We start from the raw sequence: 23,060 nt of genomic DNA, 5'->3' as shown, positions 1-23,060 counted from the left end.
GTACTACCTGCACTATCTGTCTTTGTGCAATGTCCCCTTCTCCTCTGCCTACCCTTGCCTCTGGGTTTGGTATGCAGGAAGCTTAGCTAAAGAGAATTTGACTGAGTTCACCCCAACTGTCAGATGATGTCTCCCTGTCTGCTGGCTCTGTGTATGGGAGAGTGTGTATGCGGATGTAGGTGTCCGAGTTCTTGTGTGACTATCAGGCTTGTGTGTGTGTGTGTGTGTGTGTGTGTGTGTGTGTGTGTGTGTGTGTGTGTGTGCGCGTGCGTGCGTGTGTTTCCATTAGTCATATGGCTGTCCTTGGGGAGTTAGATGAAGCTCTCCATCACTCTTGAACAAGGACTGAGAGAAGAGACAAGGGACATAACAGTGTAGAGAGAGGTTTATGAGAGGAAAATGGGATGGGATGATGAGGCCATCATAAAAGTGTATTGCCTGCCATGCTGGTTGTGATTGTATGAGTCACAGTATGATTGCCCACATATTAAATACCCAGATTTTGTTTGTTAGTTCTCTTGTCCTGTTTCAAAACAATGGTAAGACAGAGGAGTCTCCCATGGATTTGTGAGTGGGAAGGTACTATCAATATTTACCTACACATTTAGCCTATTCTATGCTGAAGATAATTGGTAACTCTTTAGGTAATTGGTTGAGTGTTAACATTATTTCTCCATATATTCACCTTCTCAAATATGTAGATTTGTGTCTTTTATTTGTCTAATATGATTACAAGCTGAATATCTTTGGGTTTTGGACTGTTGGTCGGACAAAACAAGCAATTTAAAGACGTTACCTCAGGCTTACAGTTTTTCTTGATTGCTTTGATGCAGCAGTCAACTCAAACTCCACATTTTCAAAACAGTTAACACACAGGCCGAAACAGTGGCACTCAAGGTCAAAATGACACATTTTGTTTGCAAAAGGCTCTTACCGTGCCAAAACATTTAAAATATGCAACAAAAGCAAATTTTGCCTTCGAACAACACAACTTGCAAACAAGTGTATGAGCTCTTCCAATCAATCATTACACAGTGGACAACAAAATACAAAATACAGCACTCAGTGCGAATCAGTGCACCATTGCTTGTCATTGTAGCCTATTACTGTACGTAGCTTTCATGCCAGTGCCATTTGTTGTCACATTTGCCTTCTTGCAAAGAATTGGATCCAGAATCAGAAATGCTTTGATGCAAATGTTATTCATTCCATTGATTCTTATTTTCAAACTGTGGCTGAAAACTGAAATACTGTAAATATTACACAAAATACATGTAAACCAAAATAAAATCTATTACAGTAAAGTATAAACATATATTACTGTAGAGTATAAGAAATAGCCACTATTGATACTCAGTCTCTTCTGTCTTGATGATGGGGCCACATGGACTAACCCGGCAGACTGATTGCTAATTGAAGATTTGTGTGATGGAGTGTCAAACAGGTGCTTCAGAGATTTCATACTGATGTAGGTAGTTTCTAATAGTTAGGAACAGATGGTTTCTGTTTGGTTACCATAGCTAAAACAACGGAGTTTGGACTGCTTGAATGACCTCCATGTTAACTGTTGTGCAAAAGGGTGGGGAAAATGTGTCAATCCAATGAGAAAGGGTTAACACATTTGCCAGAGGTGTCTTCTGCTCTGCTGAGACAGTGATGGTAAAAACCGAGTGGATCCCAGTTTCCTTAAGAAAATATTCTAACTTCACATATATATATATATATATATATATATATAATATATATATATATATATATATATATGTGAAGTTAGAATATATGGAATGAAAGTCTGAATATATTGAATGAAAGTCTAAATATATGAAATGAAAGTCAGAATATGTTAAATACAAGTTTGAATATATGGAATTAAACTGAAATCTGATGTCATCCTTTGTTTTCGATGTGATTAATATGTAAAGACTTGCTCCAACAAGTGTAACACTGTGAGTGAGTCAGCAGGAAATCTAGTATCAGCAATCCTAAGTAATGAGATAAAGAGATTATTAACACCCTGGAAAATGCATGTACAGGCCAAAAATAGTACTGATAACCGTATTCACAAAACGTTTTACCGATGAAAAAATGTATTCACTAATTCTCCATGGAAGACCAAATGTAGTTAACCTCACAGACCAGTTCCTGCTTATCAGGCAAATGCTAATACAGAAATAATTAAAAATAATATATAATTTTTGAAAATAATCTAATTGCGATTTTTTTCACGAGTATTGCGATTGCGATTTAATATGCGATTATTTGTTAAGATCTTTGTCTTCTGTATTATTCAACAAAGACAAACCATAAATCTTTGTATAGTATGAACAACACAAGATTAGATAGATATGAATGACATCTTTTATTTAACTACTTCAATTACAGTAGTATATTGAGCACTGACCAAGCCTGGTGTAAACATTCATATGAAAGTCAGAAACAAATCACACAAACTAAAGAAATATAAAAACAAATATGTGGCGTTACCACACTTAATAGTATTTAGATTATTATTTACTATAATAAACATATGTAAACATGTGGATTGCACTTTTTAAACACGGTCTTTGAACTTTCTGCCTGTACCTCTTTGAAAATATTTAGGTAACTCAAAGTTAAATGTAATCACTGTCTAAATATTAATATGTAAATATTAATCGTAATTATCTCTAGTAAGTAACAGCATCGCACAACGCAGACTAAAGTGCAGTGAGTTTGGTACTACCAGCCATAGTGATCCTGATCACACAGGAAGCAATTTCTCACCATTAGCAACTCCCGCTCCGATCCAGCTCTGGTCTGTGTACTTCATACTCGCATCAAATCTATCACCAAATCTGCCTTTTTTCATCTTAAAAAGATCTCCAGACTCTGGCTGTAACTCTGTTACTGCTTGAGTAATTTCTTCGTTCCATTTTAAAGTATGTTCATATGAAGTTAACGTTACGCTTTCAAACATTTCGGTGAGTGATGCCTGCCGGGTGGTATTTTGCTTACTTGACAAACTGGTGTTCAGCATTTTAGCCATGCAACTGTAATGGCTTTGTGTTGTTGTTTTAAGTGCTGACACAGGTTCGTAGCGTTAACCCGTGAGGTAGCAACGTTAGCAAGACAGGTTTTGCACAATACCTGAAGCTGCGCATCATCTTAATATTCCCACACAAGTGACATACTGTTCCTATTTGAGACTAAAGTTTTTGTCGAGCCTGAGGCCATTGTACAACAGGTCAAGGTACGGCTTAGCGTTAGCCTGCCAAGTTCTTCTTCTACTTCTACTTCTTCTCTTCTTTAATGGCGGATTGCAAACAACTTGTAGGTGCATACCGCCACCTACTGTACAGGAGTGTGTAACATCATATAGTTGATGCTTTCTCTGCGGAGTGCAGACTGCTTTGCTCTCGCGAGTCACATAACCAAATCGCAGCCTTTGCGAATAGGAAATCGCGTTTTAAAATATTGTAATATAATAGCAAATGCGTTTAATCGTTCAGCCCTACTATACAATATACTTGTACTCAAACCTCCTATGGCGCCATTTTGTTGCTACCTGGCCATCACCTCCCGTTAGCATTCCACTGACTAGCATTCATTTTGGCACCACTTGACAGCGAATAACTTTACATCTGAAGCGCTTAAAGACTCTATTTGTCCATTGTTTAGTTCTAAAGAAACACAACAATGTGTAAAAGGCTCCATTACCTTGTACCTCACGTTATGGCTCTGTAGCAAACGTTTTTGTAAAAATAGGCTAACAATTGTGTCACATAGTAGAGGAATTACCATATAGTACAGGATAAGCTTGCAGGCAGTTTTGACTTACATGAGCTGTTTAGGATTAATTACTAATGTTAACTAGCATTTTAGTTAGCAATAATTAGCCTGTGCCCATGTTATCTCCTTACATACAGTATACCTACACTCTCCTTCTCTGTAAGATTGGGAATGATTGAGATTTCTCTTGGCACAGCTACCAGAAGACAACTTTCAGACATGCTCACATCACATTTACGCTGTCTCTCTCAGTTGGAGGCTGCGCAGTAAAGCTGGCCATCACCGGAAAAGTGCTTCTAATAGCCTTCACTGGTCTCCGTCCAGAGCAATGAGATCTGTTGGTCCATTATATACTGTCTATGGTACAGATAGATCACATCCAAAACAAAAGATGGCGCCAGAGCCTTGATGACATCAGATTTTTATTCAGTATTTTCAAGTTTCATTCCATATATTCTGACTTTCATTCAATATATTCAGACTTTCATTCAGTATATTCAGACTTCACACACACACACACACACACACACACACACACACACACACACACACACACACACACACACACACACACACACACACACACACACATACCCACACCCACACACACACACATATAAATATAATTTCTTAAACGACATGCCATATATATATATATATATATACATATAGTATAGTATATAGCTCAAAAAAAGGCACAGTGGCTGGTTATGGACCACAAATCAGACTGTCATCATGCAGGTTGGAAAAGGGCAGCAAAAAATGATTGGATTAGTGATTTACATAGTGTAGATGCAGTAAATCACATGCAGTATATTTAGTTTGCATCCTGATTTTTAGGTAGTATTTCTTGGTGATGAAGATAATATGGGTCAGCTCTAGTTTTGAGGGAGTGTACGGTACAACTAAGATTTTATGATCACTTTGCTACTAATTTCAGAACCTTGACGTCATTTTTCAAAACTCTAGACACGAAACTCAAAACGGTCATCACTTGTAACACAGGCTGTCCAATTTTCTAAACAGTGCATTGTGCATTCATATCTTTAAAGAAATCTTGCACTTGCACAATCATTGGTTCAAAAAACAAATTTATTGTGAAATACCATTGAAATGTTACTTTAGATCACCCACACACAAGCTACCCATAGTTTCACTGTGTCATCATTCGTACAATCATTAAATATTGTAGTACAAAATAGGTGATACCTGTACATACATCCCTGTAAAAGTACTGCAGTAGTAGAGAGAATACTACAGACACAGTGGAGTCATTGACCACAACCTGAAATGTATTGATGAAATGAAAAACAATACAGTACGATCACAACATAGGTTTATTTGAATCAAAGTAAAATAATTAGCTACAAAATAGAAAAGAAAAGACAGTACTGTAAAACATCAAATGCAGTGTTCCTCAACTTGCTTGTACTGTAAAAAGCAAAACAAAGAAGTTATTACTGTACTTCTACATCTTCATCAACTCTGTCTTGTGGATTTGGCCACAGGTTCTCATCTACATCGCAATTAGCCAAACATCTTGGAAAAAAACTTCGGGCATGGGGAACAATGTGATACAAGTATATGTATATGTATATATACAGTATATATATATATATATATATATATATATATATATATATATATATATAAAGTATATATCTCAATCATCATTAACGAGTTGGCAGAATTGGACAAGCAATTCCAAGGGCCTGCATGCATACAGTGCAGTACTGTCAATACTGTAAATAGTCTCAAAGGTGGTACATGGGAGCATAGAAACAGTGTCTGATAAACAGTAATACAGTAAAGTATGATGATGAAATATTACATCCATAGATAATGTAGTCTAATGGGTTCATGCTCCACACTAACTGGTGACAATGAATCTCGTTATCTTGAAACGTTCATGATCTAAACATGGAATATTGTTTGTCTGTTTCCATACAACTATGCATTAAGAGTAATGCAACAGTTACTTATCCTTTTGAGCAGTTGTATCGATTGATAGTTAGATGATTGTAATGAAATAAATAGACAATCATCTGAAATGTAATGTGTGAATTGCTTTTTGAAATAGTAGTACTTTGATGTTAAGTTGTGTCATATTGAACAGATGATCTTTGTTAAATGAACAAATGATCTTTGGTTTATGTGTATTGTATCCAAGCATTTGTATTTTGATCATTGGTTGTGAGTTTTGTGTCTAGAGTTTTGAAAAATGATGTTAAGGTTCTGAAATTAGTGCCAAAGTGATTGTAAAAAACTGTAGTACAGAACATATGACATTTGATGGCTACATACTCCAAAAAACTATACACAATAAACTCCATTATTTTTAAATTCTCTCAACACTCTTGTGTTTCAAGGGCTGATTTTGCAAATTAGCAATTGCAGATACACATGGGCCACTATCATTTGTCTTGATTTATGATCTATATATTCTATTCCAGATAAGATAAGGAGTGTAGCCAGACTATATACTCCAGTGCTAACACAGCACTGTGGAGATAGGTCTTGCAATGCAAGACTACACATTTGGTGAAACAGGCACTCTTAGCACACAGTTGTAGAATTGGCAATGGTCTTTCACTATTCATAACTGCCAGAGATTATTGCTTTAAGGTAGCAAAGACATGCAGCGTGTGAGTAATATATTAGATAAGAGGGATGGTGTGTGATGGTGACCTCTCATAGAGAAAGGTTAGTGACCTTTGGGAGTCATCTCATTAACCACATGCTTGTATGCGTGCCCGCACACAGACAGTGCATGGTTTTATTTTACTACAGCACTCAGGAGATGGTCTAAGGCTTCAGCAATTAATAAGGCTAATGGTTATAGGCTGGTGGCTAGTGACAAGGATATGAGATGTCTGATTGACCTGAGGTAAACATGGCACTTTATGGGTTAACAGATCCCTTCTGGAAGGAAATGGAGCTTTTATGGGTAGAGGCAGAAAGCCATTTATAGAGAGGACACAGAGGATGAGGAGCCTTATACTAATGTGTCTAATAGGTTTCTTGAATGACTGTCATTTCATTAAGATGGATGGCATACATTTCTCTTAAGCTAAATACGTGGTGTGTGTGTGTGTGTGTGTGTGTGTGTGTTTGTGTGTGTGTGTGTGCGTGCGTGCATGTGTGAGAGAGAGTGTGTGTGTTTGTTCTTTAGTGTGAAGACATCCCTGCAGCATCTATTTAAAATTGGCCTACCTGCAGGATTTTGGATAAGGAGAAGCTGACTTTCATATTAATGAGACAAGAACTATCGTTTATTTCCACTAAAACTAAGGTGTGGCATTGTACTTTTTAGCAGGAAGACTGTACAGCATTATCTCCATGATTATCTGAGTTCACAAACTATCTTTTTTTTTATTTGAACCTATAATTACAATGACAAGGACAATTTTACTTGTGACATCAAATAGGAAATCCAAATTAGAGGGATGTCATGATGTGTTATGATTCATGTGGGTGGAGCAGGATGTTCTATGCCGGGTACAGAGCACCGCGAGCTGCCGGTCATGGTGCTCCGTCAGGTCAGCAGTAGTTGGTGGTTCAGTTACCCGAAAATAGGTGACTGTGCGCCGTGTACCGCGAGCTGCCGGTCATTTCGTCGGAGATTACAGTTAAGTTTAGGCATGAGAAATGAAGCGTTATGCGGCAACGAAAGTTAAGTTCTAGGCACCAAAACGACTAGTTAGGTTTAGGAAAAAGATTGTGGTTTGTAATAAAACACTCCCAAGGAACACGCATTTCCTGGGTGAAAGTCATTTGTTTTCCCTGGGAAGCGAACTCCGCTCCCTGGCTTGAAAGTCCTGCATGTTAACACCCACCCATCTATCCACTCCAACCACCTCCCTACGTGGCCAGTAGTGTTCTTATACAGCAGCAGTCAATGTGGTGCGCACAGCAAAAAACAACATGGAAATCATACGAATTACAGCGCTTATCTTTTCGTAGCTTTTCGAACATATGGTTCATGAGAACTGGACAGGTACCCCCAGCTCTGGCTGCCTGTGATGTTATTGTCCTCTCGTGCTCTTTCTCCCAGGTTTTGGTGCACTGCAGCCCTGAATTCTCTCAGACGTGCTGCATTGATATTCAGGGCCTGTTTCTGATCCCCATCACTGTTTTTTTTTTTTTTTTTTTTTTTTTTTTTTTTTTTTTTTTTTTTTTTTTTTTTTTTTCTCTCTTTTTTTTTTTTCTCTCTCAGATAAATGGTCTTAACAGTTGTTCTTAAAACTTATATTGTCTACACCCTACCATAGGCTTCCTCAATACACAACATCATTATATATGAACTAATATACTAAAAGTTAGTACAAAGTTATCCAGTCACCTCAATAATGTAAAGGCCTGCCAAATGCCTGTACTATTTCACCTGTCTTCAACTGCATTGCTGCGGCCACTGTGGCAACTCTCTCCTGGTGATGCTGGGGTCAAGGTGTTGCTTTGATGAATGATCTCCTTTTTGCCAATCTTCTGTGATTTGAATTTTTATCTCATCAGATTAGATCAAAAATTTGCACATTGTCCTTAGTTAGACCAATTCACTTACTTTTTATATAATATATGGCCTATTTAACTGCAAACATCCAAAAGGCAACATCGACAACAGGAGGCAAGCTACTTTCAATTAAAAATCCAGTAAGCTGAGCGGTTAAAGTTTGAGTTTCTTTAAAATGATCCTCTACAGTAAAAGTCCATTGCAAGACATGGTGTCTCAGATTAATCTAGCCACAGTGGGATGTTTGCAGTAGTTAAGGCTTGTTAAGCCATCAAGTAAGCCAGATAGCTTGACATTTACCATGACAGAATCCGTCCTTTCTTAGATCAGCCACATAGTAGCCCCTTTTTTGACTTTGTTACAAACTTTGTGCTACAAGCTTCATTTTGTGACTCAAAACATGTCAGATAACTGAGGATGCAGTGCTTCTCAAGTGGAATAATTGTGCAGCACTAGTGCTGCTGTATAGCAGGTAAAATCTGAGACGTCTACAATACTGTAGGTATGTCAGCACATGCTGTGTATTGTATCGGCTGTCCCTGCCCAGCCTGGATGTGCATGGCTCAGCTCTCTTTAACCTGAATTCATCCTAGTGGGAATAACCTAAAGTTGGGGGAAATGTTGCTAGTGATGCTGGTGCTGTCCAACATCTAATATTTACATAATACACCTGTGACACGACAGGGGTGAGAGAGAGTGTTACACATACAGAAAAATAGACACTGACAAAACAGAGAGAAAAAAAAACAAATAAGAGTGAGAAGGGGGGGTGTAGAAGTCTGACATAGTAAGGCTCTCGCTCCCCTCCTCCTCCCCTTCTCTCCCTGCAAGCTGTGACAGGATGAGATGTGGGATAGTGACGTGACGACAACATGACACAAAGCTGTTATCCTCTCCTGTCGAAGCTGGCCTGCTGGATTGCCAGATGACTGGCTGGGGCAGAACAGGTGTGTATTTGTGTGAATGTGGATGTGTGTGTGTGGATGAGCCAGACACATATACACACATGTACAGGCACACAATAGTATTATATTCTGCAGCCATCATGTCCACTGGGGTATCTGGGTATCTCGATCTGCAGAAGTCAAGAATGAGCCTGACAACGATCCACGTCCTTGAAAGTTACCCTCCACTCCCCCTTCCCTGTTTTTTCCTCATACACGTGTTCCTTCCTTACCTCAACATCCTCTTCTACATCATCTATCTATTCTTTCTATTTTCCTCTGTCTTTCGCCCCCTTTTTCTCCATCTCTCTTCCTTCTCCAATCATTTCTAAAATAAAGGTTGCATGCACGTCTACAGTGGACCTCCTGCTCTCTGAGGGCAAAATGTCACAGAGAGGGAGTAAGAGAGAGACAGAGAAAGAGAGATGTACAGAATATCATCATATCTGTTCCCTCCTTTTTTTTCTTTCTCCATGCTTCCAACCTTTCATCTCTCTCTATCCTCATCAACCCATCCATCAATTTATCTTTTCATCTTTATATCTTGATCCCTCTATCCAGTCACAGAAAATCTTTGTCAAGTGAAGGGCAGCCTCTCTGCTATGCAGCAGTGTTCACACACGCAGGGACACACGCACAGACACACGCCCACCCCTGCCGCCTGCCGACATGGTACAGGCTGTGCATTGAGACAGCCCCAGCTGAGGCAGTAGCAGTAAGTGTGCAGCTTAGCGAGTCCTCACACACACACACACACACACACACGCATACCTACACTCACTCACTCACTCACTCACTCACACACTCACACACACACACTGCACACCGCTGTGGTGGTTAGTCTACTACTCCATGTGCTGTTGCAATATAATTTTTAAGTGGGAGGATTTTCATGCCACTGTGATGCTGGTGATAACCTTGCTGCCATGTAAGTATGCATTGTCCTCATGTAAAATGTGAATGAATGAACAGCTTATCTGTGTTTGCTAGTTTTTTTGTTGCTTTTGATTCTGTTTGTGTAAATCATCTGCATTTTGGGAGGCTGTGGTGTGTGAATATTAATCTGTACACATTGTTCCATGTGTGTCTGTGGTTTGTGGGTGTGCAGAACATGGGAAATATTGTAGCCATGTATCAGTAGGCAAGGTAGTTAGGAAGAAGGTGATTTGTTAGAGAGGGAGAGGAGAGAAGAGGATGATCTGTGGTAGAAATATTTCTCTTGGAATGGATTCACGCTTGGAGATCTATTTGATCTGTGTGCATCTATCTATATATTCATGATATATATGCAGATACAAATCTGTGTGTATGTACAGGTATATCTACTTATACATATATATCATGCATGTTGTGTAGGACCATTCTCTATGTCAATCTCTTTTTTTTTTTGGAGAAATCAAATCCCCTTGTCTTGTAATATCTCTAGATGAAGATATTTTATTGCACACCTCCTCACTCAGTCAGGCCATCTGTTGGCTGCAGTCTGCAGTCTCTCTTCTCTGTCACACTTACTGACTGGTTCTGTCATAGCAGCAGGCTCCACTGCCGTAACTGATCCTGTGTGTTTGGTGGCTTGCTGTCTTCACTGCATTAGCTAACTGACTATTTGGCATGGTGACTGCATTAATAGGGAACATTATCACCTCTCCTCCTTGATCTGTTGGCTGTCTGTTTTTCTGGATGACTGGCTCTTTGGCTGATTTCAGTCAGTGTCCAATGAATTGGTAATGTCACTGGCTGGTTGGTTGAATATTTTCTTGCTTGTCTGATCAACTGACTGATCATCACACCAACTGACGGACAGGGTCACTGGCTTGTTGTCAGGTTGGCTGACTTGTCAGTCAGTTCTGTAGACAGCCAGTTACTGTGCACCACAAAAAGAAAACCATACAGAGAACAGTACAGCTAGGCATTCGGTCAAACAGCCAGCCAGCCGGCCATTTGCCATCAGTCATATAGTCAGTCAACCACACAGTTAGACAGGCTGTCATAGGAAATTGATTGGTCCTCTGTTGGGGGATGACTGTGTGACCTCAACCATCAGCTCCTCTGCACCAAGACAGTCAGGCAGCTCAGAAGCAGAGTGTCAGTCCTCTTTCTCTCCCTTTTTTCCCTTTAATTTTCTTACTCAGTTTCTTTATGTCTTATTGGGCACACAAACCATACAGGTGATGAGGCATTCATGAAGAAAAGTACACACACATGTGCTCACAGAGTGAAAATTGAGAAGAGAAGGAAAAACTATGCACTGGCTGTCTCATTGTCTTTTGTCATTATTGTCACTATTTTAGATATTTAAACTACACATTTGATGACATTATAGGATATAAAGTATCTATCTATCTATCTATCTATCTATCTATCTATCTATCTATCTATCTATCTATCTATCTATCTATCTATCTATCTATCTATCAGCATGCAGTGACATGATATTTCATTACTGTTTTTAACTTAAGGGAAGATAATACAAGCCTAGAAATACGTAGAGGAAAGGCACCATTTGAACCTGAAATACCAAGGTTCCCTTTTTCACGTGAATGCATACACAAAAATGTACATATACATATTTATAGTATTTCTTCCTGAAATTCGTCATGATACTTAAAATGTGATTTAACAACCATTAAAAAGAACAACAGATGTGTACAAGAAAAAACAACAGCCTACAGAGAAAATCCATACCTTGCCCTGCTCTGTCATATCTCATATAGTCAAGAGAGAATCTGTTAGCGTCGCAGTGCATTCAATTTTGCTGTGTCATCATCACCTCTGTGGAGCATAGCGACAAACAGTGCAAAAGCAGACTTGACAGTCATTTTTCAACACACACATCTTTAACAGGAGACTTAAGCCAAAGACAGGTACAGTAAGTATTTATCAGTCCCTCCAGGATGTCGCGATCACGCCAATTCAAGCAAATTCAACCAATCACCAGGAATTTAGTGTGACTTGCAATTTTGACTAATCACCGCAACTTTTCCGCAAATTTGACCAATAACCGGAGACTTCAACCAATCCCAGCAGTCAATTCAATTCAATTTTATTTATAGTATCAAATCATAACAAGAGTTATCTCAAGACACTTTACAGATAGAGCAGGTCTAGACCACACTCTATAATTTACAAAGACCCAACAATTCCAGTAATTGTCCCACGCGCCGTCAGTATGTGACTCTGAGAGCCACTGACAAAGCGGGAGTGAGAACGGGTTGACGTAACACATTTCATTTCCTTGTTTCTGATATGAAGACGAGACGTGTGTGACTCGAACATCTCACATTTACCAACAAAACGTACAGTGAAAGACCGTGCAAAACATTTCAGACCGTCCTCCCAACCTTTATACATTTTAACATTAATGTACGCTGTCACGTTGTTCCACTCTAAAGTTGCTGAAGCTGCTGCTGTTTCAATCCTGTCGGCTCTCTACAGTGGGCGGGGCTGATGCTCAGTTCCCCCCGCGATTGACGCGCGCACACACACAAACACACACGGTGGATGCAGGAAAAACCGGAGATGAGACGACACAATGACCTAAATTGATGACAGCTACGCTCGTTATTGTAAATGCAATAAGTTAAAGTCCAATGTGTGTCCCAGGCAATGATAGGAAATTCAATAAATTATAATTTTTTGTCTTAAGTCCATTTTCATATTATACCAACATTTGCAGCATCCTGAGCCTTTTTGGTAAGGTTACTAGGAAAACTCAGCCTGGAGTAATTTTAGTTTCCTTTTTATTTTATTTACTATAAAAAAAAAGAAAATCACAACTTTTTTGCAACTTTCACTGTCTCCCGCAACTTTATTGCAACAAACAAAAGACATCGCAACTTTTATCGCAATTATTTTACAAAAAGTCCCGCAAAATCAGGCATTTTGGGTCGCAACAATTTCAAAAATAGGCCGCGAAATCCTGGAGGGACTGATAAGTCTGTCTGTCTGTCTGTCATCATGAGAGTCAAGCATTAAATCATCATGAGTCGTACATTTAATCATCATGAGTCATGCATTGAATCATCATGAGTCATGTATTAAATCATCATGAGCCATGAATTAAATCATGCATTAAATCATCATGAGTCATGTATTAAATCATGCATTAAATCATCATATGTAATCATCATCATCATCAGTTTAAGATACTGCAAGCAGTTACTTGACACTGATGCCCTCTTCTTTGAGTGTAGTGTCACTTTGCTGGGTCCAGCAACAAGCATCTGTGTGTTTCTAATTAATCTTATCCAGATGAAACAACTTCCAGTTCCAGTAACCAATTATGTGAGAATCTGACAGTATGGAGTGTGTTTGTGCACATACACGTGTGTGTGTGTGTGTGTGTGTGTGTGTGTGTGTGTGTATATGTGTGTGACTCAGTAAGAGACAGTGATTAATATCTTAGTGATTAATTTAATAGCTTTTATCTATGTCTATTCCTGACCTGTCATGCATTATTTTCTTGGTGTATTTCCTGGCGTTTTTTGTTTTTTTTTGTGTCCTGGTGAGTGTGGACTTGGTTTCATAAGTTTGAGTTGCTCCTTAAATATTTAAACTATACAGTATGTCAGGGTAAATGCATTCACTTTTGTACAAGTTGATTCAAAACTTCTGATTTTATCTTGTTCACATCAGTATGAAGGGAGCCAATCTGTGATTAACCTTACTGAGCACTTTAGTTGAGAAGGCGCAAAGCTATTAGAGACAAAGTTGGAGGGCTATGTTTTGTGGGCATGTAGGCATGTTTGATCATTTTGTAGCTTCAAATAAACTCACTTGCACAGATGTTTTTGGAGTGTCACAGCTAAGGTTGTGTTTATACAGATCAAATGATATAGTGCAATTTTGACACTTGTTTTCATCATGAAACTGCACTTTCGGTTCTACCTGCTTGGACCACGTCTCATTCATCTTCCAAGAGCAGTTTTCCTGGCTTTACTTGGTGGAGGTGCACACATCTCTATCACTATGACATGCATTTTTCATCTGTAAACATTTAAATGTACATGAAATAGAATTGTTGTTAAGATTAATAGGGTGTTGAAGATTAGCAGCGTGCATTGCTGTTTGCCACAGTGTCTTTTTTGATACTACCACTAAGGGCACCAAAGTCAGCAATTTTCATATCCTACAATTAGGCCCTGTTTACACGAATATGCTTGCAGGTGGAAACGTAAAAATATTTTATCAGATTAGATAAGATAAGACTTTTGTTTAGATGCCGACAGCGTTTTTGGGGCTTAAAAACGCAAAAAAGTGAAACCACCCTCCAGAGTGGAAATCTTAAAAACGCTCCACCGCCGCATTCCCGTCTAAAGGGTAAAAACGCACTGTGCGCGTATATGTGTGTGTGCCGTGTGTGTGCCGCATGTGTGCCGTGTGTGTGTGTGTGTGTGTGTGTAAAATGGCAGTTCAGAAACACACATTTTTAGCCGGTGTTTGTACTTGTTAGGTTGGGTAGGTTTGTTATGATTCAGTGCATCCAGATAAGGAATAGATTTTTACACTTAGGGCCCTATTTTAACGATCTGAAACGCAAGTATGAAACGCAAAACGCAAGTAGCTTTGTGGGCGGATCTTGTGCACTGTTGCTATTATACCGGCGGGATAAATGAGTCTTGCGCCCGACGCAAATCTAAAATGGGTTGGTCTTAAGTAGCTAGGTGTGGTTTGGGCGTAACGTGAACATAACCAATCAGAGCGTCATCTCACATTCCCTTTAAGAGCAGGCGCGCTATTTTCCATGGCGGATTGCTATTATGACAGCGGATTTGCCTGGCGCACGCCAGCGGGAGCTGTCTTGTCCGGGTGGCAGTGTTGCTGCGGTCTCTCGGGCGCATCTCCTCAAGTCTGGAGAGGATTGCTGCAGCCATGGAGCGTGGGCCTCCAAACGCACCACCTGCTCCTGTTGTGCCCCTTCCTCCTCCCCCCTCACTCCATCTCCGTCCACCCGCTCCATCAGGAGCACATCGCGCATTGCCACTCCCGGACCCTCAAGTGTCAAATCCCCCCGTTGTTCAACATCACGTCTCATTAAGTCCTCTAATATTTCCTCATTTATGTCATCAACACATCCATGATTCATGGAAATGTTGTGTAAAACACAACAAGCCACAAAGAATGCTGCGACTTTTTGAGGACTGTACTGTAAAGTGCCTGAAGCGCATTTTCAGTAATATTTTTCCTTGTAATTATGTATGGTTTGCAAAAATGGGAACTGCTGCGTCCGTGTAGATGAGGGAAGCAAGGTGTATGCACGTTGTGCACACGCTACATTATGGCCAAGCATGCGCCCCTAAAATAGCATCTGAATAATGCACCACTGACTTTAGACTAGCGCCACTGACTTTAGACTAGGTTTTTCCTGGTCAGTGGCGGAATTGTTTTCTGAAATTGCAAAATAGCATCAGGGAACGTTTGTGCCTGAACACGCCTCCTCTTTTCGCTGAACCGCCCCGGGAGCGCAAATTCATTCCCTAATTTACCGACGTGCGTCTGTGGAGGGAAAAGTCCACTGTGCGTCGGGTGCAAAATAGGAATGATACATGCGTCGGTGTACAAAGGCAATTGCGCAGGGTGCAAGATAGGACCCTTAGGATGTAATTGTCTTAAATGTCACGTAATGTGTCAAAAATCGCAGATAAAAAGGTGGATAAACTCCCATTTTAACTATCTGTGCTACAATATGGGCTGATAATATGATACAAACCAAAAAATACCATTAAGCCTTAGGGTATTTTACAGTGTACTATCTTCATGTTACAGTATGTGTACCAAGACTAGATTCAAAGAACCATTGTCCTCATAATGACCAATTGTTTTCTTCTCTCCTCCTTTTTCTGTCTTTAGTCCCCTTCTAGCACACTTAGCCTGCATGTGTTGAATTTAATTAGACCAATAACTCCCTCATGATTTCTACAGGCTCATCTGGAGCAAGGAGAGGGCCACAGCAGTCTTTTTTCTATCTTCTTCCAGTGACCTTGCAGCAGGAAGTTAATGTGTGTGTGTGTGTGTGTGTGTGTGTGTGTGTGTGTGTGTGTGTGTGTGTCACACGCACGCACACAGCATGTACATGTGTATTGGAAAGCATGAGGTGTCTAATCTCACTGAGTGAATACGTGAATTTAAATGCATGGCATGACTAAAATGCTTGCTATAATAGTAGCCTTTATCTACCATCCCCTAAAAGACTAGTAAGTCTAGTTTTGCTGTCTTTCAGTCTTCAGAATGCCTAACTTGTGATCTACTCAATTAACACATACAAACTGTGTCACATTGTAATATGCTTATTCAGTTCTGTGTTGAAACATCTGAAAAGCAGAGTGCAGCTGGTGCTAATTCAGGATAGAAATGGGATAAATGTGTTCTGGTGGACTAAAACGGCTACCGGTACATCTTTTGTAAGCCCTCTCTTTTGTTCTGTTAACAGTTAGACAGACGTGCTCTACTGCGCTCATGCTGAAGCCAATATTACAAAATGTCAGTTCCTTTTTATCTCCCTGTACACAGCTGAATTCAAAGCTAGAATAACATTCTTACCATCATTAACAAACTATGTCTAGTCTAATCTTCCTGGGACTTTTGCCTGTTGGCCTATTTTCAGTGAAACCTGGAACACCGGCATCAGTTCTTTTATTCCTGTGCCTGAACCAATTGCTGTTCTCCCAAAACAGTGGCACAGATGCATCATCAGTGCCGGATGTTTTGCTAGCTATTGTTGGTGGCAGCGTCAGACAGATTTGTTACAGATACCAATTCCTCCCATGCACATGTCAACCCCCACCCAGTATAGGATCCTAACATTCTCTAAATGTCCCCCTGTAGGAAGACTCTGGCAATGTATAATGAACCACCAGCAGGCAAAGAGGCAGGCAGGCATATCGGAGGCAAGCAGGCAAAGCAGAAGTCAAAACAGGCAGACAGGCGGGCGGTTTATTTTAAAGCAAATAGGCAAAGTGGCAGAAATAAAAACATGTAGAGTCGTTGTAGACATACATTAAGAGAGGGACAAAACAGATCAATGGGCAAAAGTGGTACAAAAGCATCAAGCAGAAATTATTAAAAATCGGTCCCTCTGGAATGACTGCTGTTACAACACAAAGCAGATAATGTAAATTTTATCTGATTTGTTAGGCCACTTGTAGCCATGTTTTGGTTATTATGACTGATGTTCAGGATCAGACTGAGCCTGCATTAGTTTGGAAGAATGACACAGTTGACACAAATCATCTTGTAATTTTATAATTAAGGGCTTTATTCAATTGCTTTAGTCCATCTGAGGTCATCAAATATTAGATTTTTATGCCTCCATGCCTGCGATAAATGTGGCTTGAGTCATGATGTTTTCGGTGGTCCATCTGTCCGTCCCTTACTTGTCAACGCGATATCTCAGAAACACCTGGAGGGAATTTCTTAAATTTTTGGAAAAATTGTTGGACTCAAGGATAAACACATTAGATTTTGGTTCTCAAAGTTCAAGGTCACTGTGACCTCACAAAACACGTTTTTAGCCTACTGTCTACAAATGATGAAGTGATGTCATTTTATACCCTAAAGGTCAAAGGTCAACTTCACCTTGACATCATAATGCTGGCCATTAGTCTACACCATAACTCAGGAACAGAAGGGGAGATTGTGACTATATTTCACATTTAGGCAAATACTGTATTGGTGATTGGTAATCTTGGGTGCACTGCCCATGCATGGTCAAACTGAGGTAACAAAACAATGCACTCAATGGCTTTGTCATTTCAAGGAATAGAATAGCATATCTATGTTTAACATGAAAAAGAATTGTGTATTGGTACCTTGAATTGTGCATTGGTACCTTGAGGCTAGATCGTCTGTGCTGTTGGGTTGAAGATGTGTGTGAAACACCCATGTTTTGCCAAAAAATGCACTTGATACCTTTTATTAAATTGCCTCAAAGTGTGTGAGCAAGGGGAAGAATAAAGTAGAAAGATATTTCACTTCAATGTTTGTTTGTGTTCATGTAGTGTAGCTGCACCACAAGGGTTTGTTTTTGTGAGATTTAGGAGATGATGAAGGGTTTAGAACTCCAGCAGTGTTTAATCCCCATCTTCACCTTGTCATCAGTGCTCCCCAAATCAAACTTATCCTCAAGTGTGTGCTCTGTCTGTTCATGTTTGACAGCTGAAACAATTTGTCAGTGCCAGTCAAAAAGTGTGTCATCCAGTTTTTTTGTCATTTTTATTTGGGTGCTCTGTACCTTAGATTTTTTTTAGTCTCAAGCTAATTGTTTCATGTTAAAAATAGATATGCTATTCTATTCCTTGAAATGACAAAGCAATTTAGATGCACAGAAGGGACTTCTGTAAGAAGCTGTATCATGTGTTGTGATCTCTGTGTGTTTTCCGGACACAGATTAAGCAGTTTGTCATGCTGAAAAGCAACAGAGTGCTTCCATTAAAAAACGCTTACAAAACTAGGAACAGATGCGCAATCTGAGGTCAGGATCATGGCCCACAGGGAAACAAATGGAAGAAGATGGGGGTCAAACTCATTAGCTATTAAAAACTGGGTTTTGTTTCTGTGGACACAGATAATTGTGCTTACTTATTACAATCCAATTCAATTCTATTTATGGTGTCAAATGATAACAAACATTATCTTAGGACACTTTACAGATAATTTACAGAAACCCAACAATTCCGCCAAGAGCATGCATTTGGTGTGACAGTGGCGAGGAAAAACTTTCTTTTAACAGGCAGAAACTTCAGACAGAGTAGGACCATGGCAGCAGCTGCAACCACGATCCAGGTGCCACCACAATCCAAGGATCTGATAAATGCTCACCACACGACAAACACTAACGTCTAACTATCGTCTTTACAATAAAAAATTCTCAGCCTCTTCACATCAGAGTCATTTCTGAATGTGGCCTAAAAACATGTTTTGTTTTGTTCACAAAATATGTGTGCCGGCACTCATTTATGACTTTGCAGAATTTCTTTTCTGTGACATTTACAGAGGTGAGACGATTGCTGAAGTTCTCCCCCTTCTGTCAGCAATATATACTGTAGATAAACTCGTCCAAAATACAATTTTCCAGCTGCACAAACAAGATTAAAACAGAATTAACTTAGCTTGAAATAAACCACTTTTCATATAAACCCCTATGTACATGCTATAGTCCTAGTCCAGGCTTTTGTGGCATTAGTGATAAAGAAATGCTGAATTTTGTATCCGATGATGATGACTCAGTATGTTTTGCAGGACATTTTGTGGTTAGAAACCCTCTTAAGCAAATGTCACTCTGAGTGCCATTACTGTTCTATTACATGTGGACTGCACAATATCTAAACCAAATTTGATGGCAATCCATCAAATAATTGTTGAGATATTTCAGTCAGGACTTAAGTAGTGTACCTAAAAACTGGCATTACCAACCCTAAACCATGCCACTAGTGTGGCTAAAAGAACATACAGTAGCTGCAGCTCCTCCACATTAATAGTTTTATCACATTGTTTATGTTAGAGGAAACAGTATGGAGCCTTGCTTATTTCCCTGTACCGATCATGTGCTTGGCTCTGATTTATGAAGTGTGCTGTTTGGTGTGTGATGGTTTCATTGTTTGTGAAAGGAGTTACAGGAAAGACTTCACCTAGCAGGGTGATACCGTACTGACTACCCAGAACTAAACCCTGCCTTAATGTGCCCCCGCCCCCACCCTCCCCCCGTAGTTTCTCATTTCAACTTTAATGCCCCTCTCACTTTTTATTATTCATGCCATTTTATCACCATAGTAGTGCTAGTAGAATCTCTTAATTAAAATAAAATATTTTCTGATGAAACTTCAGAATAGCTAAGCTTTAGAGAAAAACTGAGCTCCTGTACAAGGTGATTGGCAACTAGAGGCCATGCTCCAGGCGGATAAATCAGGTCGGGAGTCGTTTAATTGAAGAATTTATCAGCAGTCTAGCAGATAGCAAAACTCCTCTTTTATAGGATGATTTCCTACAGAGGCAAAATCATTGCCTGTAAATGCACCAGAGCATCCACTATTAAGCAAACACTATACCACATATTATTAGATCATTACATTCGAACATTTGGGTTAGCTATTTTTTCACTAATAATGGCTTTCATGCTACATTTGTTTGTTACATTTCAATATGCTTGGCAATAAAATGCCAGTATTTATTTGGTTACAGTTGTTAATGTGCATCCACATAGCATCTCCCTATCTCCCTTCACAGCTTGAAAGTGTTGCTTATTATGCATATTGCCATTTTCTCACTAGGATCACCCAGGGCAAGGTATTATTCAGGTGGCCATGAATACAGCAGACCTCCAACAGCTACAATGTCAGGACAAGAAAGGCAGTTGTTGAAAGAATGAAGCAATGTTAATGAAAAAATGACCCATTAAAGAGACAGAAAGTATCAAGGTAGGAAAAGGTGAGAAAAGCAAAGGAGGCAGGTGGGCCTGAAGAGAAGAGTGAGGGAGAGATGGAGTTGCCCACAGTGGCACGCTTTGACATGTTTTTGAGGCACTTTTTGTCCTCTTTAAGAGAGGATTTTTCAAAGATTTGTAGTGAAATTAGGGCTTTCTTTATTTGGACCAAGGGCTTATATCGCTTAGTGCCAGCTATCATACAGCTGTAGCATATCATCACCTGTTTTCACTTTCTTGCTTCTCAATCTCACTCTTCAGTGACACACAGCAACCCCTGCGGCTGTCGGGGTTGCCTGGCCAACTGCCTTCCTTTAAAAAAAAAAAAAAAACTCACCATCTACCAACGTGGGCTAAGCACACACACACATACACATGGACATATGTATTCATACGCTTTCTGTTCTCTCTCTTTCTTTCTCCCCTTCTTTCTGACTCATCCTTCTCTCTCTCCTTTTTTGCTGTCCACTTTATCTTCTCCTCCTGATATGTGATAGAGCTGCAGTCCTTTCCGAGCTCCTGCATTGGTTTCTAAAATAACCTTTCTCTTCGTCAGACTGTGTCTGCTGCGCTTAGTTGGCATGACAGCGGCTTTCAACCCAATTAGAGAGCACTGATGGTGGCTCAAAGAAGGCTAGCTGTGTGGTTGTTCTGTAACACTTCACCTTAGAGACAATGTCAGTTAATGTGGATTTCTCTCTTTTTGTGTGTGTGTGTGTGTGTGTGTGTGCACTTTGATATTGCAGTTCAGTATTGCAGTGCAGCTGCTGTACAATATGTGTACTGTATGTGTGTATTTGGGGATTCCCAAAGAATTGCCTAACTGCTTCTGCTGCTTAGCTGAAATTCATTATTTCATTCCCCACATTTTTGTAGCTTATATTACATTTCATAAATGGTTCATCGCAGGAACTGACAGTGTATTGCAGGCTGTATGCAAGGTATGTTTAAACAGTAGAGCTGATTCTTTTTTTTTTTTTTAGTTCATTGAGTTTATTTGACTTTGCAAACAACACTGAAACATCCGTATATATGTGCTCAAACACAGTGTTATTAAGTTAACGTAGGCCTTAATTTTTCTGATCTCTGCTTTCCACATTGGGACACCATGAACCAATCAGCGACGTAACAAACATACAGAATCAGCAAGTTATTTCCTTTGTATATGTTGTAGCAGACAAAAGGTGGACACACTATTATAAGCACATTCACAATCGTATACAGCCTCATCCAAAAGCATCGCTCTAAATGCTACCTTTGTGAAGCTTATAATTGTTTTTCTGTCAGTGAGCTGTTGATTGTCATTTCCGAGGCTGCAGTTTGTGGTGGCGTTGTATCGATTGCATCACAATCAAATGGTGTTCCTGTAATCTGTTCCCTCCCACATGAACACCTTGTTAAAAGAAATGTATCTGATTAAACATGTTTTGAAATGACACTCTTCGTGTCATGATACAAACCCATGAGCATTTGTTAACCTGTCGTCTGAAATTAAAATATTTATGGACGTGCAGGTGAGCAGAGCAGCTCTACGATCAGTGAATTCTTCTGCACTATGTTTTGTCACAGGCAGGGGGAGCTGTATGTCAGTGCTGCTGCTTCTGCTAATGGTGCAGTGGGCACAGCTCCTACCTCAGCTCTGCCTTGCTGTGCTCAAGGACATTTTGAGACAGACACAGGGAGAATGCGCATGGATTCACTGGGGAGGACAGCAAACTACCTACTGTTTGTCAGACTAGGAGCTTCTCATCAAAGAGAAAGCAGCAATTATTGTAGAACACTGTTTCATCATTAACACTTGTTCTTTATAATCACAGAGCAGAACAGAGAGACCCAGCAGACAATTCATTGGGCATGAGAAATTCAACTTAAAGGCAAAAGCAATGCTAAGATAGAATGCACAATATTATATTGTGCGTAATGTGTGAATTTGAACAAGCCTCTCCTGAAGATGAATAGAAAAAAAAGAGACTGTGATGATGGTGTCATCAAGACACAATTAGGCTACATAAAGTTGCCTGATGGGATTTTTGGCTCTATAACACTATAAAACTATAGCGTCAAAGGTGAACCTTAAGCTGAATGCCCTAAAATCGAATCTTCAAGCCTTTACAACCTCAAATACGATTGGAAAATATTGATAGGACAGGACAGTGGTGATATATTAGTTGAGTGTATATACTTTTTTTTTTTTTTTTTGAAAGTATTGACTAGAATATCCAAAAGGAAATACAATTGGGTATTGACTTTAATTTAGATCCAGCATTATACATACTGGGTATAGTCCTAGATAATGTCGCAGATAGGAACTTGACTTCCTTACTGAGAATTCTGCTTTTAATAGCAGAGAAAACACTTACAGCTTCTTGGTTGAAGCCACAGCCTCCCAGTATAACGGAATGGAGAGAAAGGGTAAAAAGGG

The 23,060-nt window shown here is 39.6% G+C and overlaps 1 protein-coding gene across 3 annotated transcripts in view; it reads left to right on the top strand.

The window, feature by feature from the left end:
• Nucleotides 1-23,060, top strand: part of atp2b2 (ATPase plasma membrane Ca2+ transporting 2) — a 137,832-nt gene that overhangs the window by 32,532 nt on the left and 82,240 nt on the right. Inside the window, exon 1 of one of the 3 annotated variants that reach the window (XM_039797474.1) lies at nt 9,901-10,150. The exons of the other annotated variants lie outside the window; for them this stretch is intronic. The gene's annotated coding sequence lies outside the window, so the exon portion shown is untranslated. Of the gene's footprint in view, nt 1-9,900; nt 10,151-23,060 lie in introns of those variants that run through there. 3 annotated transcript variants of the gene reach the window in all.

Source organism: Perca fluviatilis, chromosome 4, assembly GCF_010015445.1.
Source record: "Perca fluviatilis chromosome 4, GENO_Pfluv_1.0, whole genome shotgun sequence".
Taxonomy (NCBI): domain Eukaryota; kingdom Metazoa; phylum Chordata; class Actinopteri; order Perciformes; family Percidae; genus Perca; species Perca fluviatilis.
Note: the sequence above shows the minus strand (reverse complement) of the source record. Positions and strands in the feature narration are given on the sequence as shown.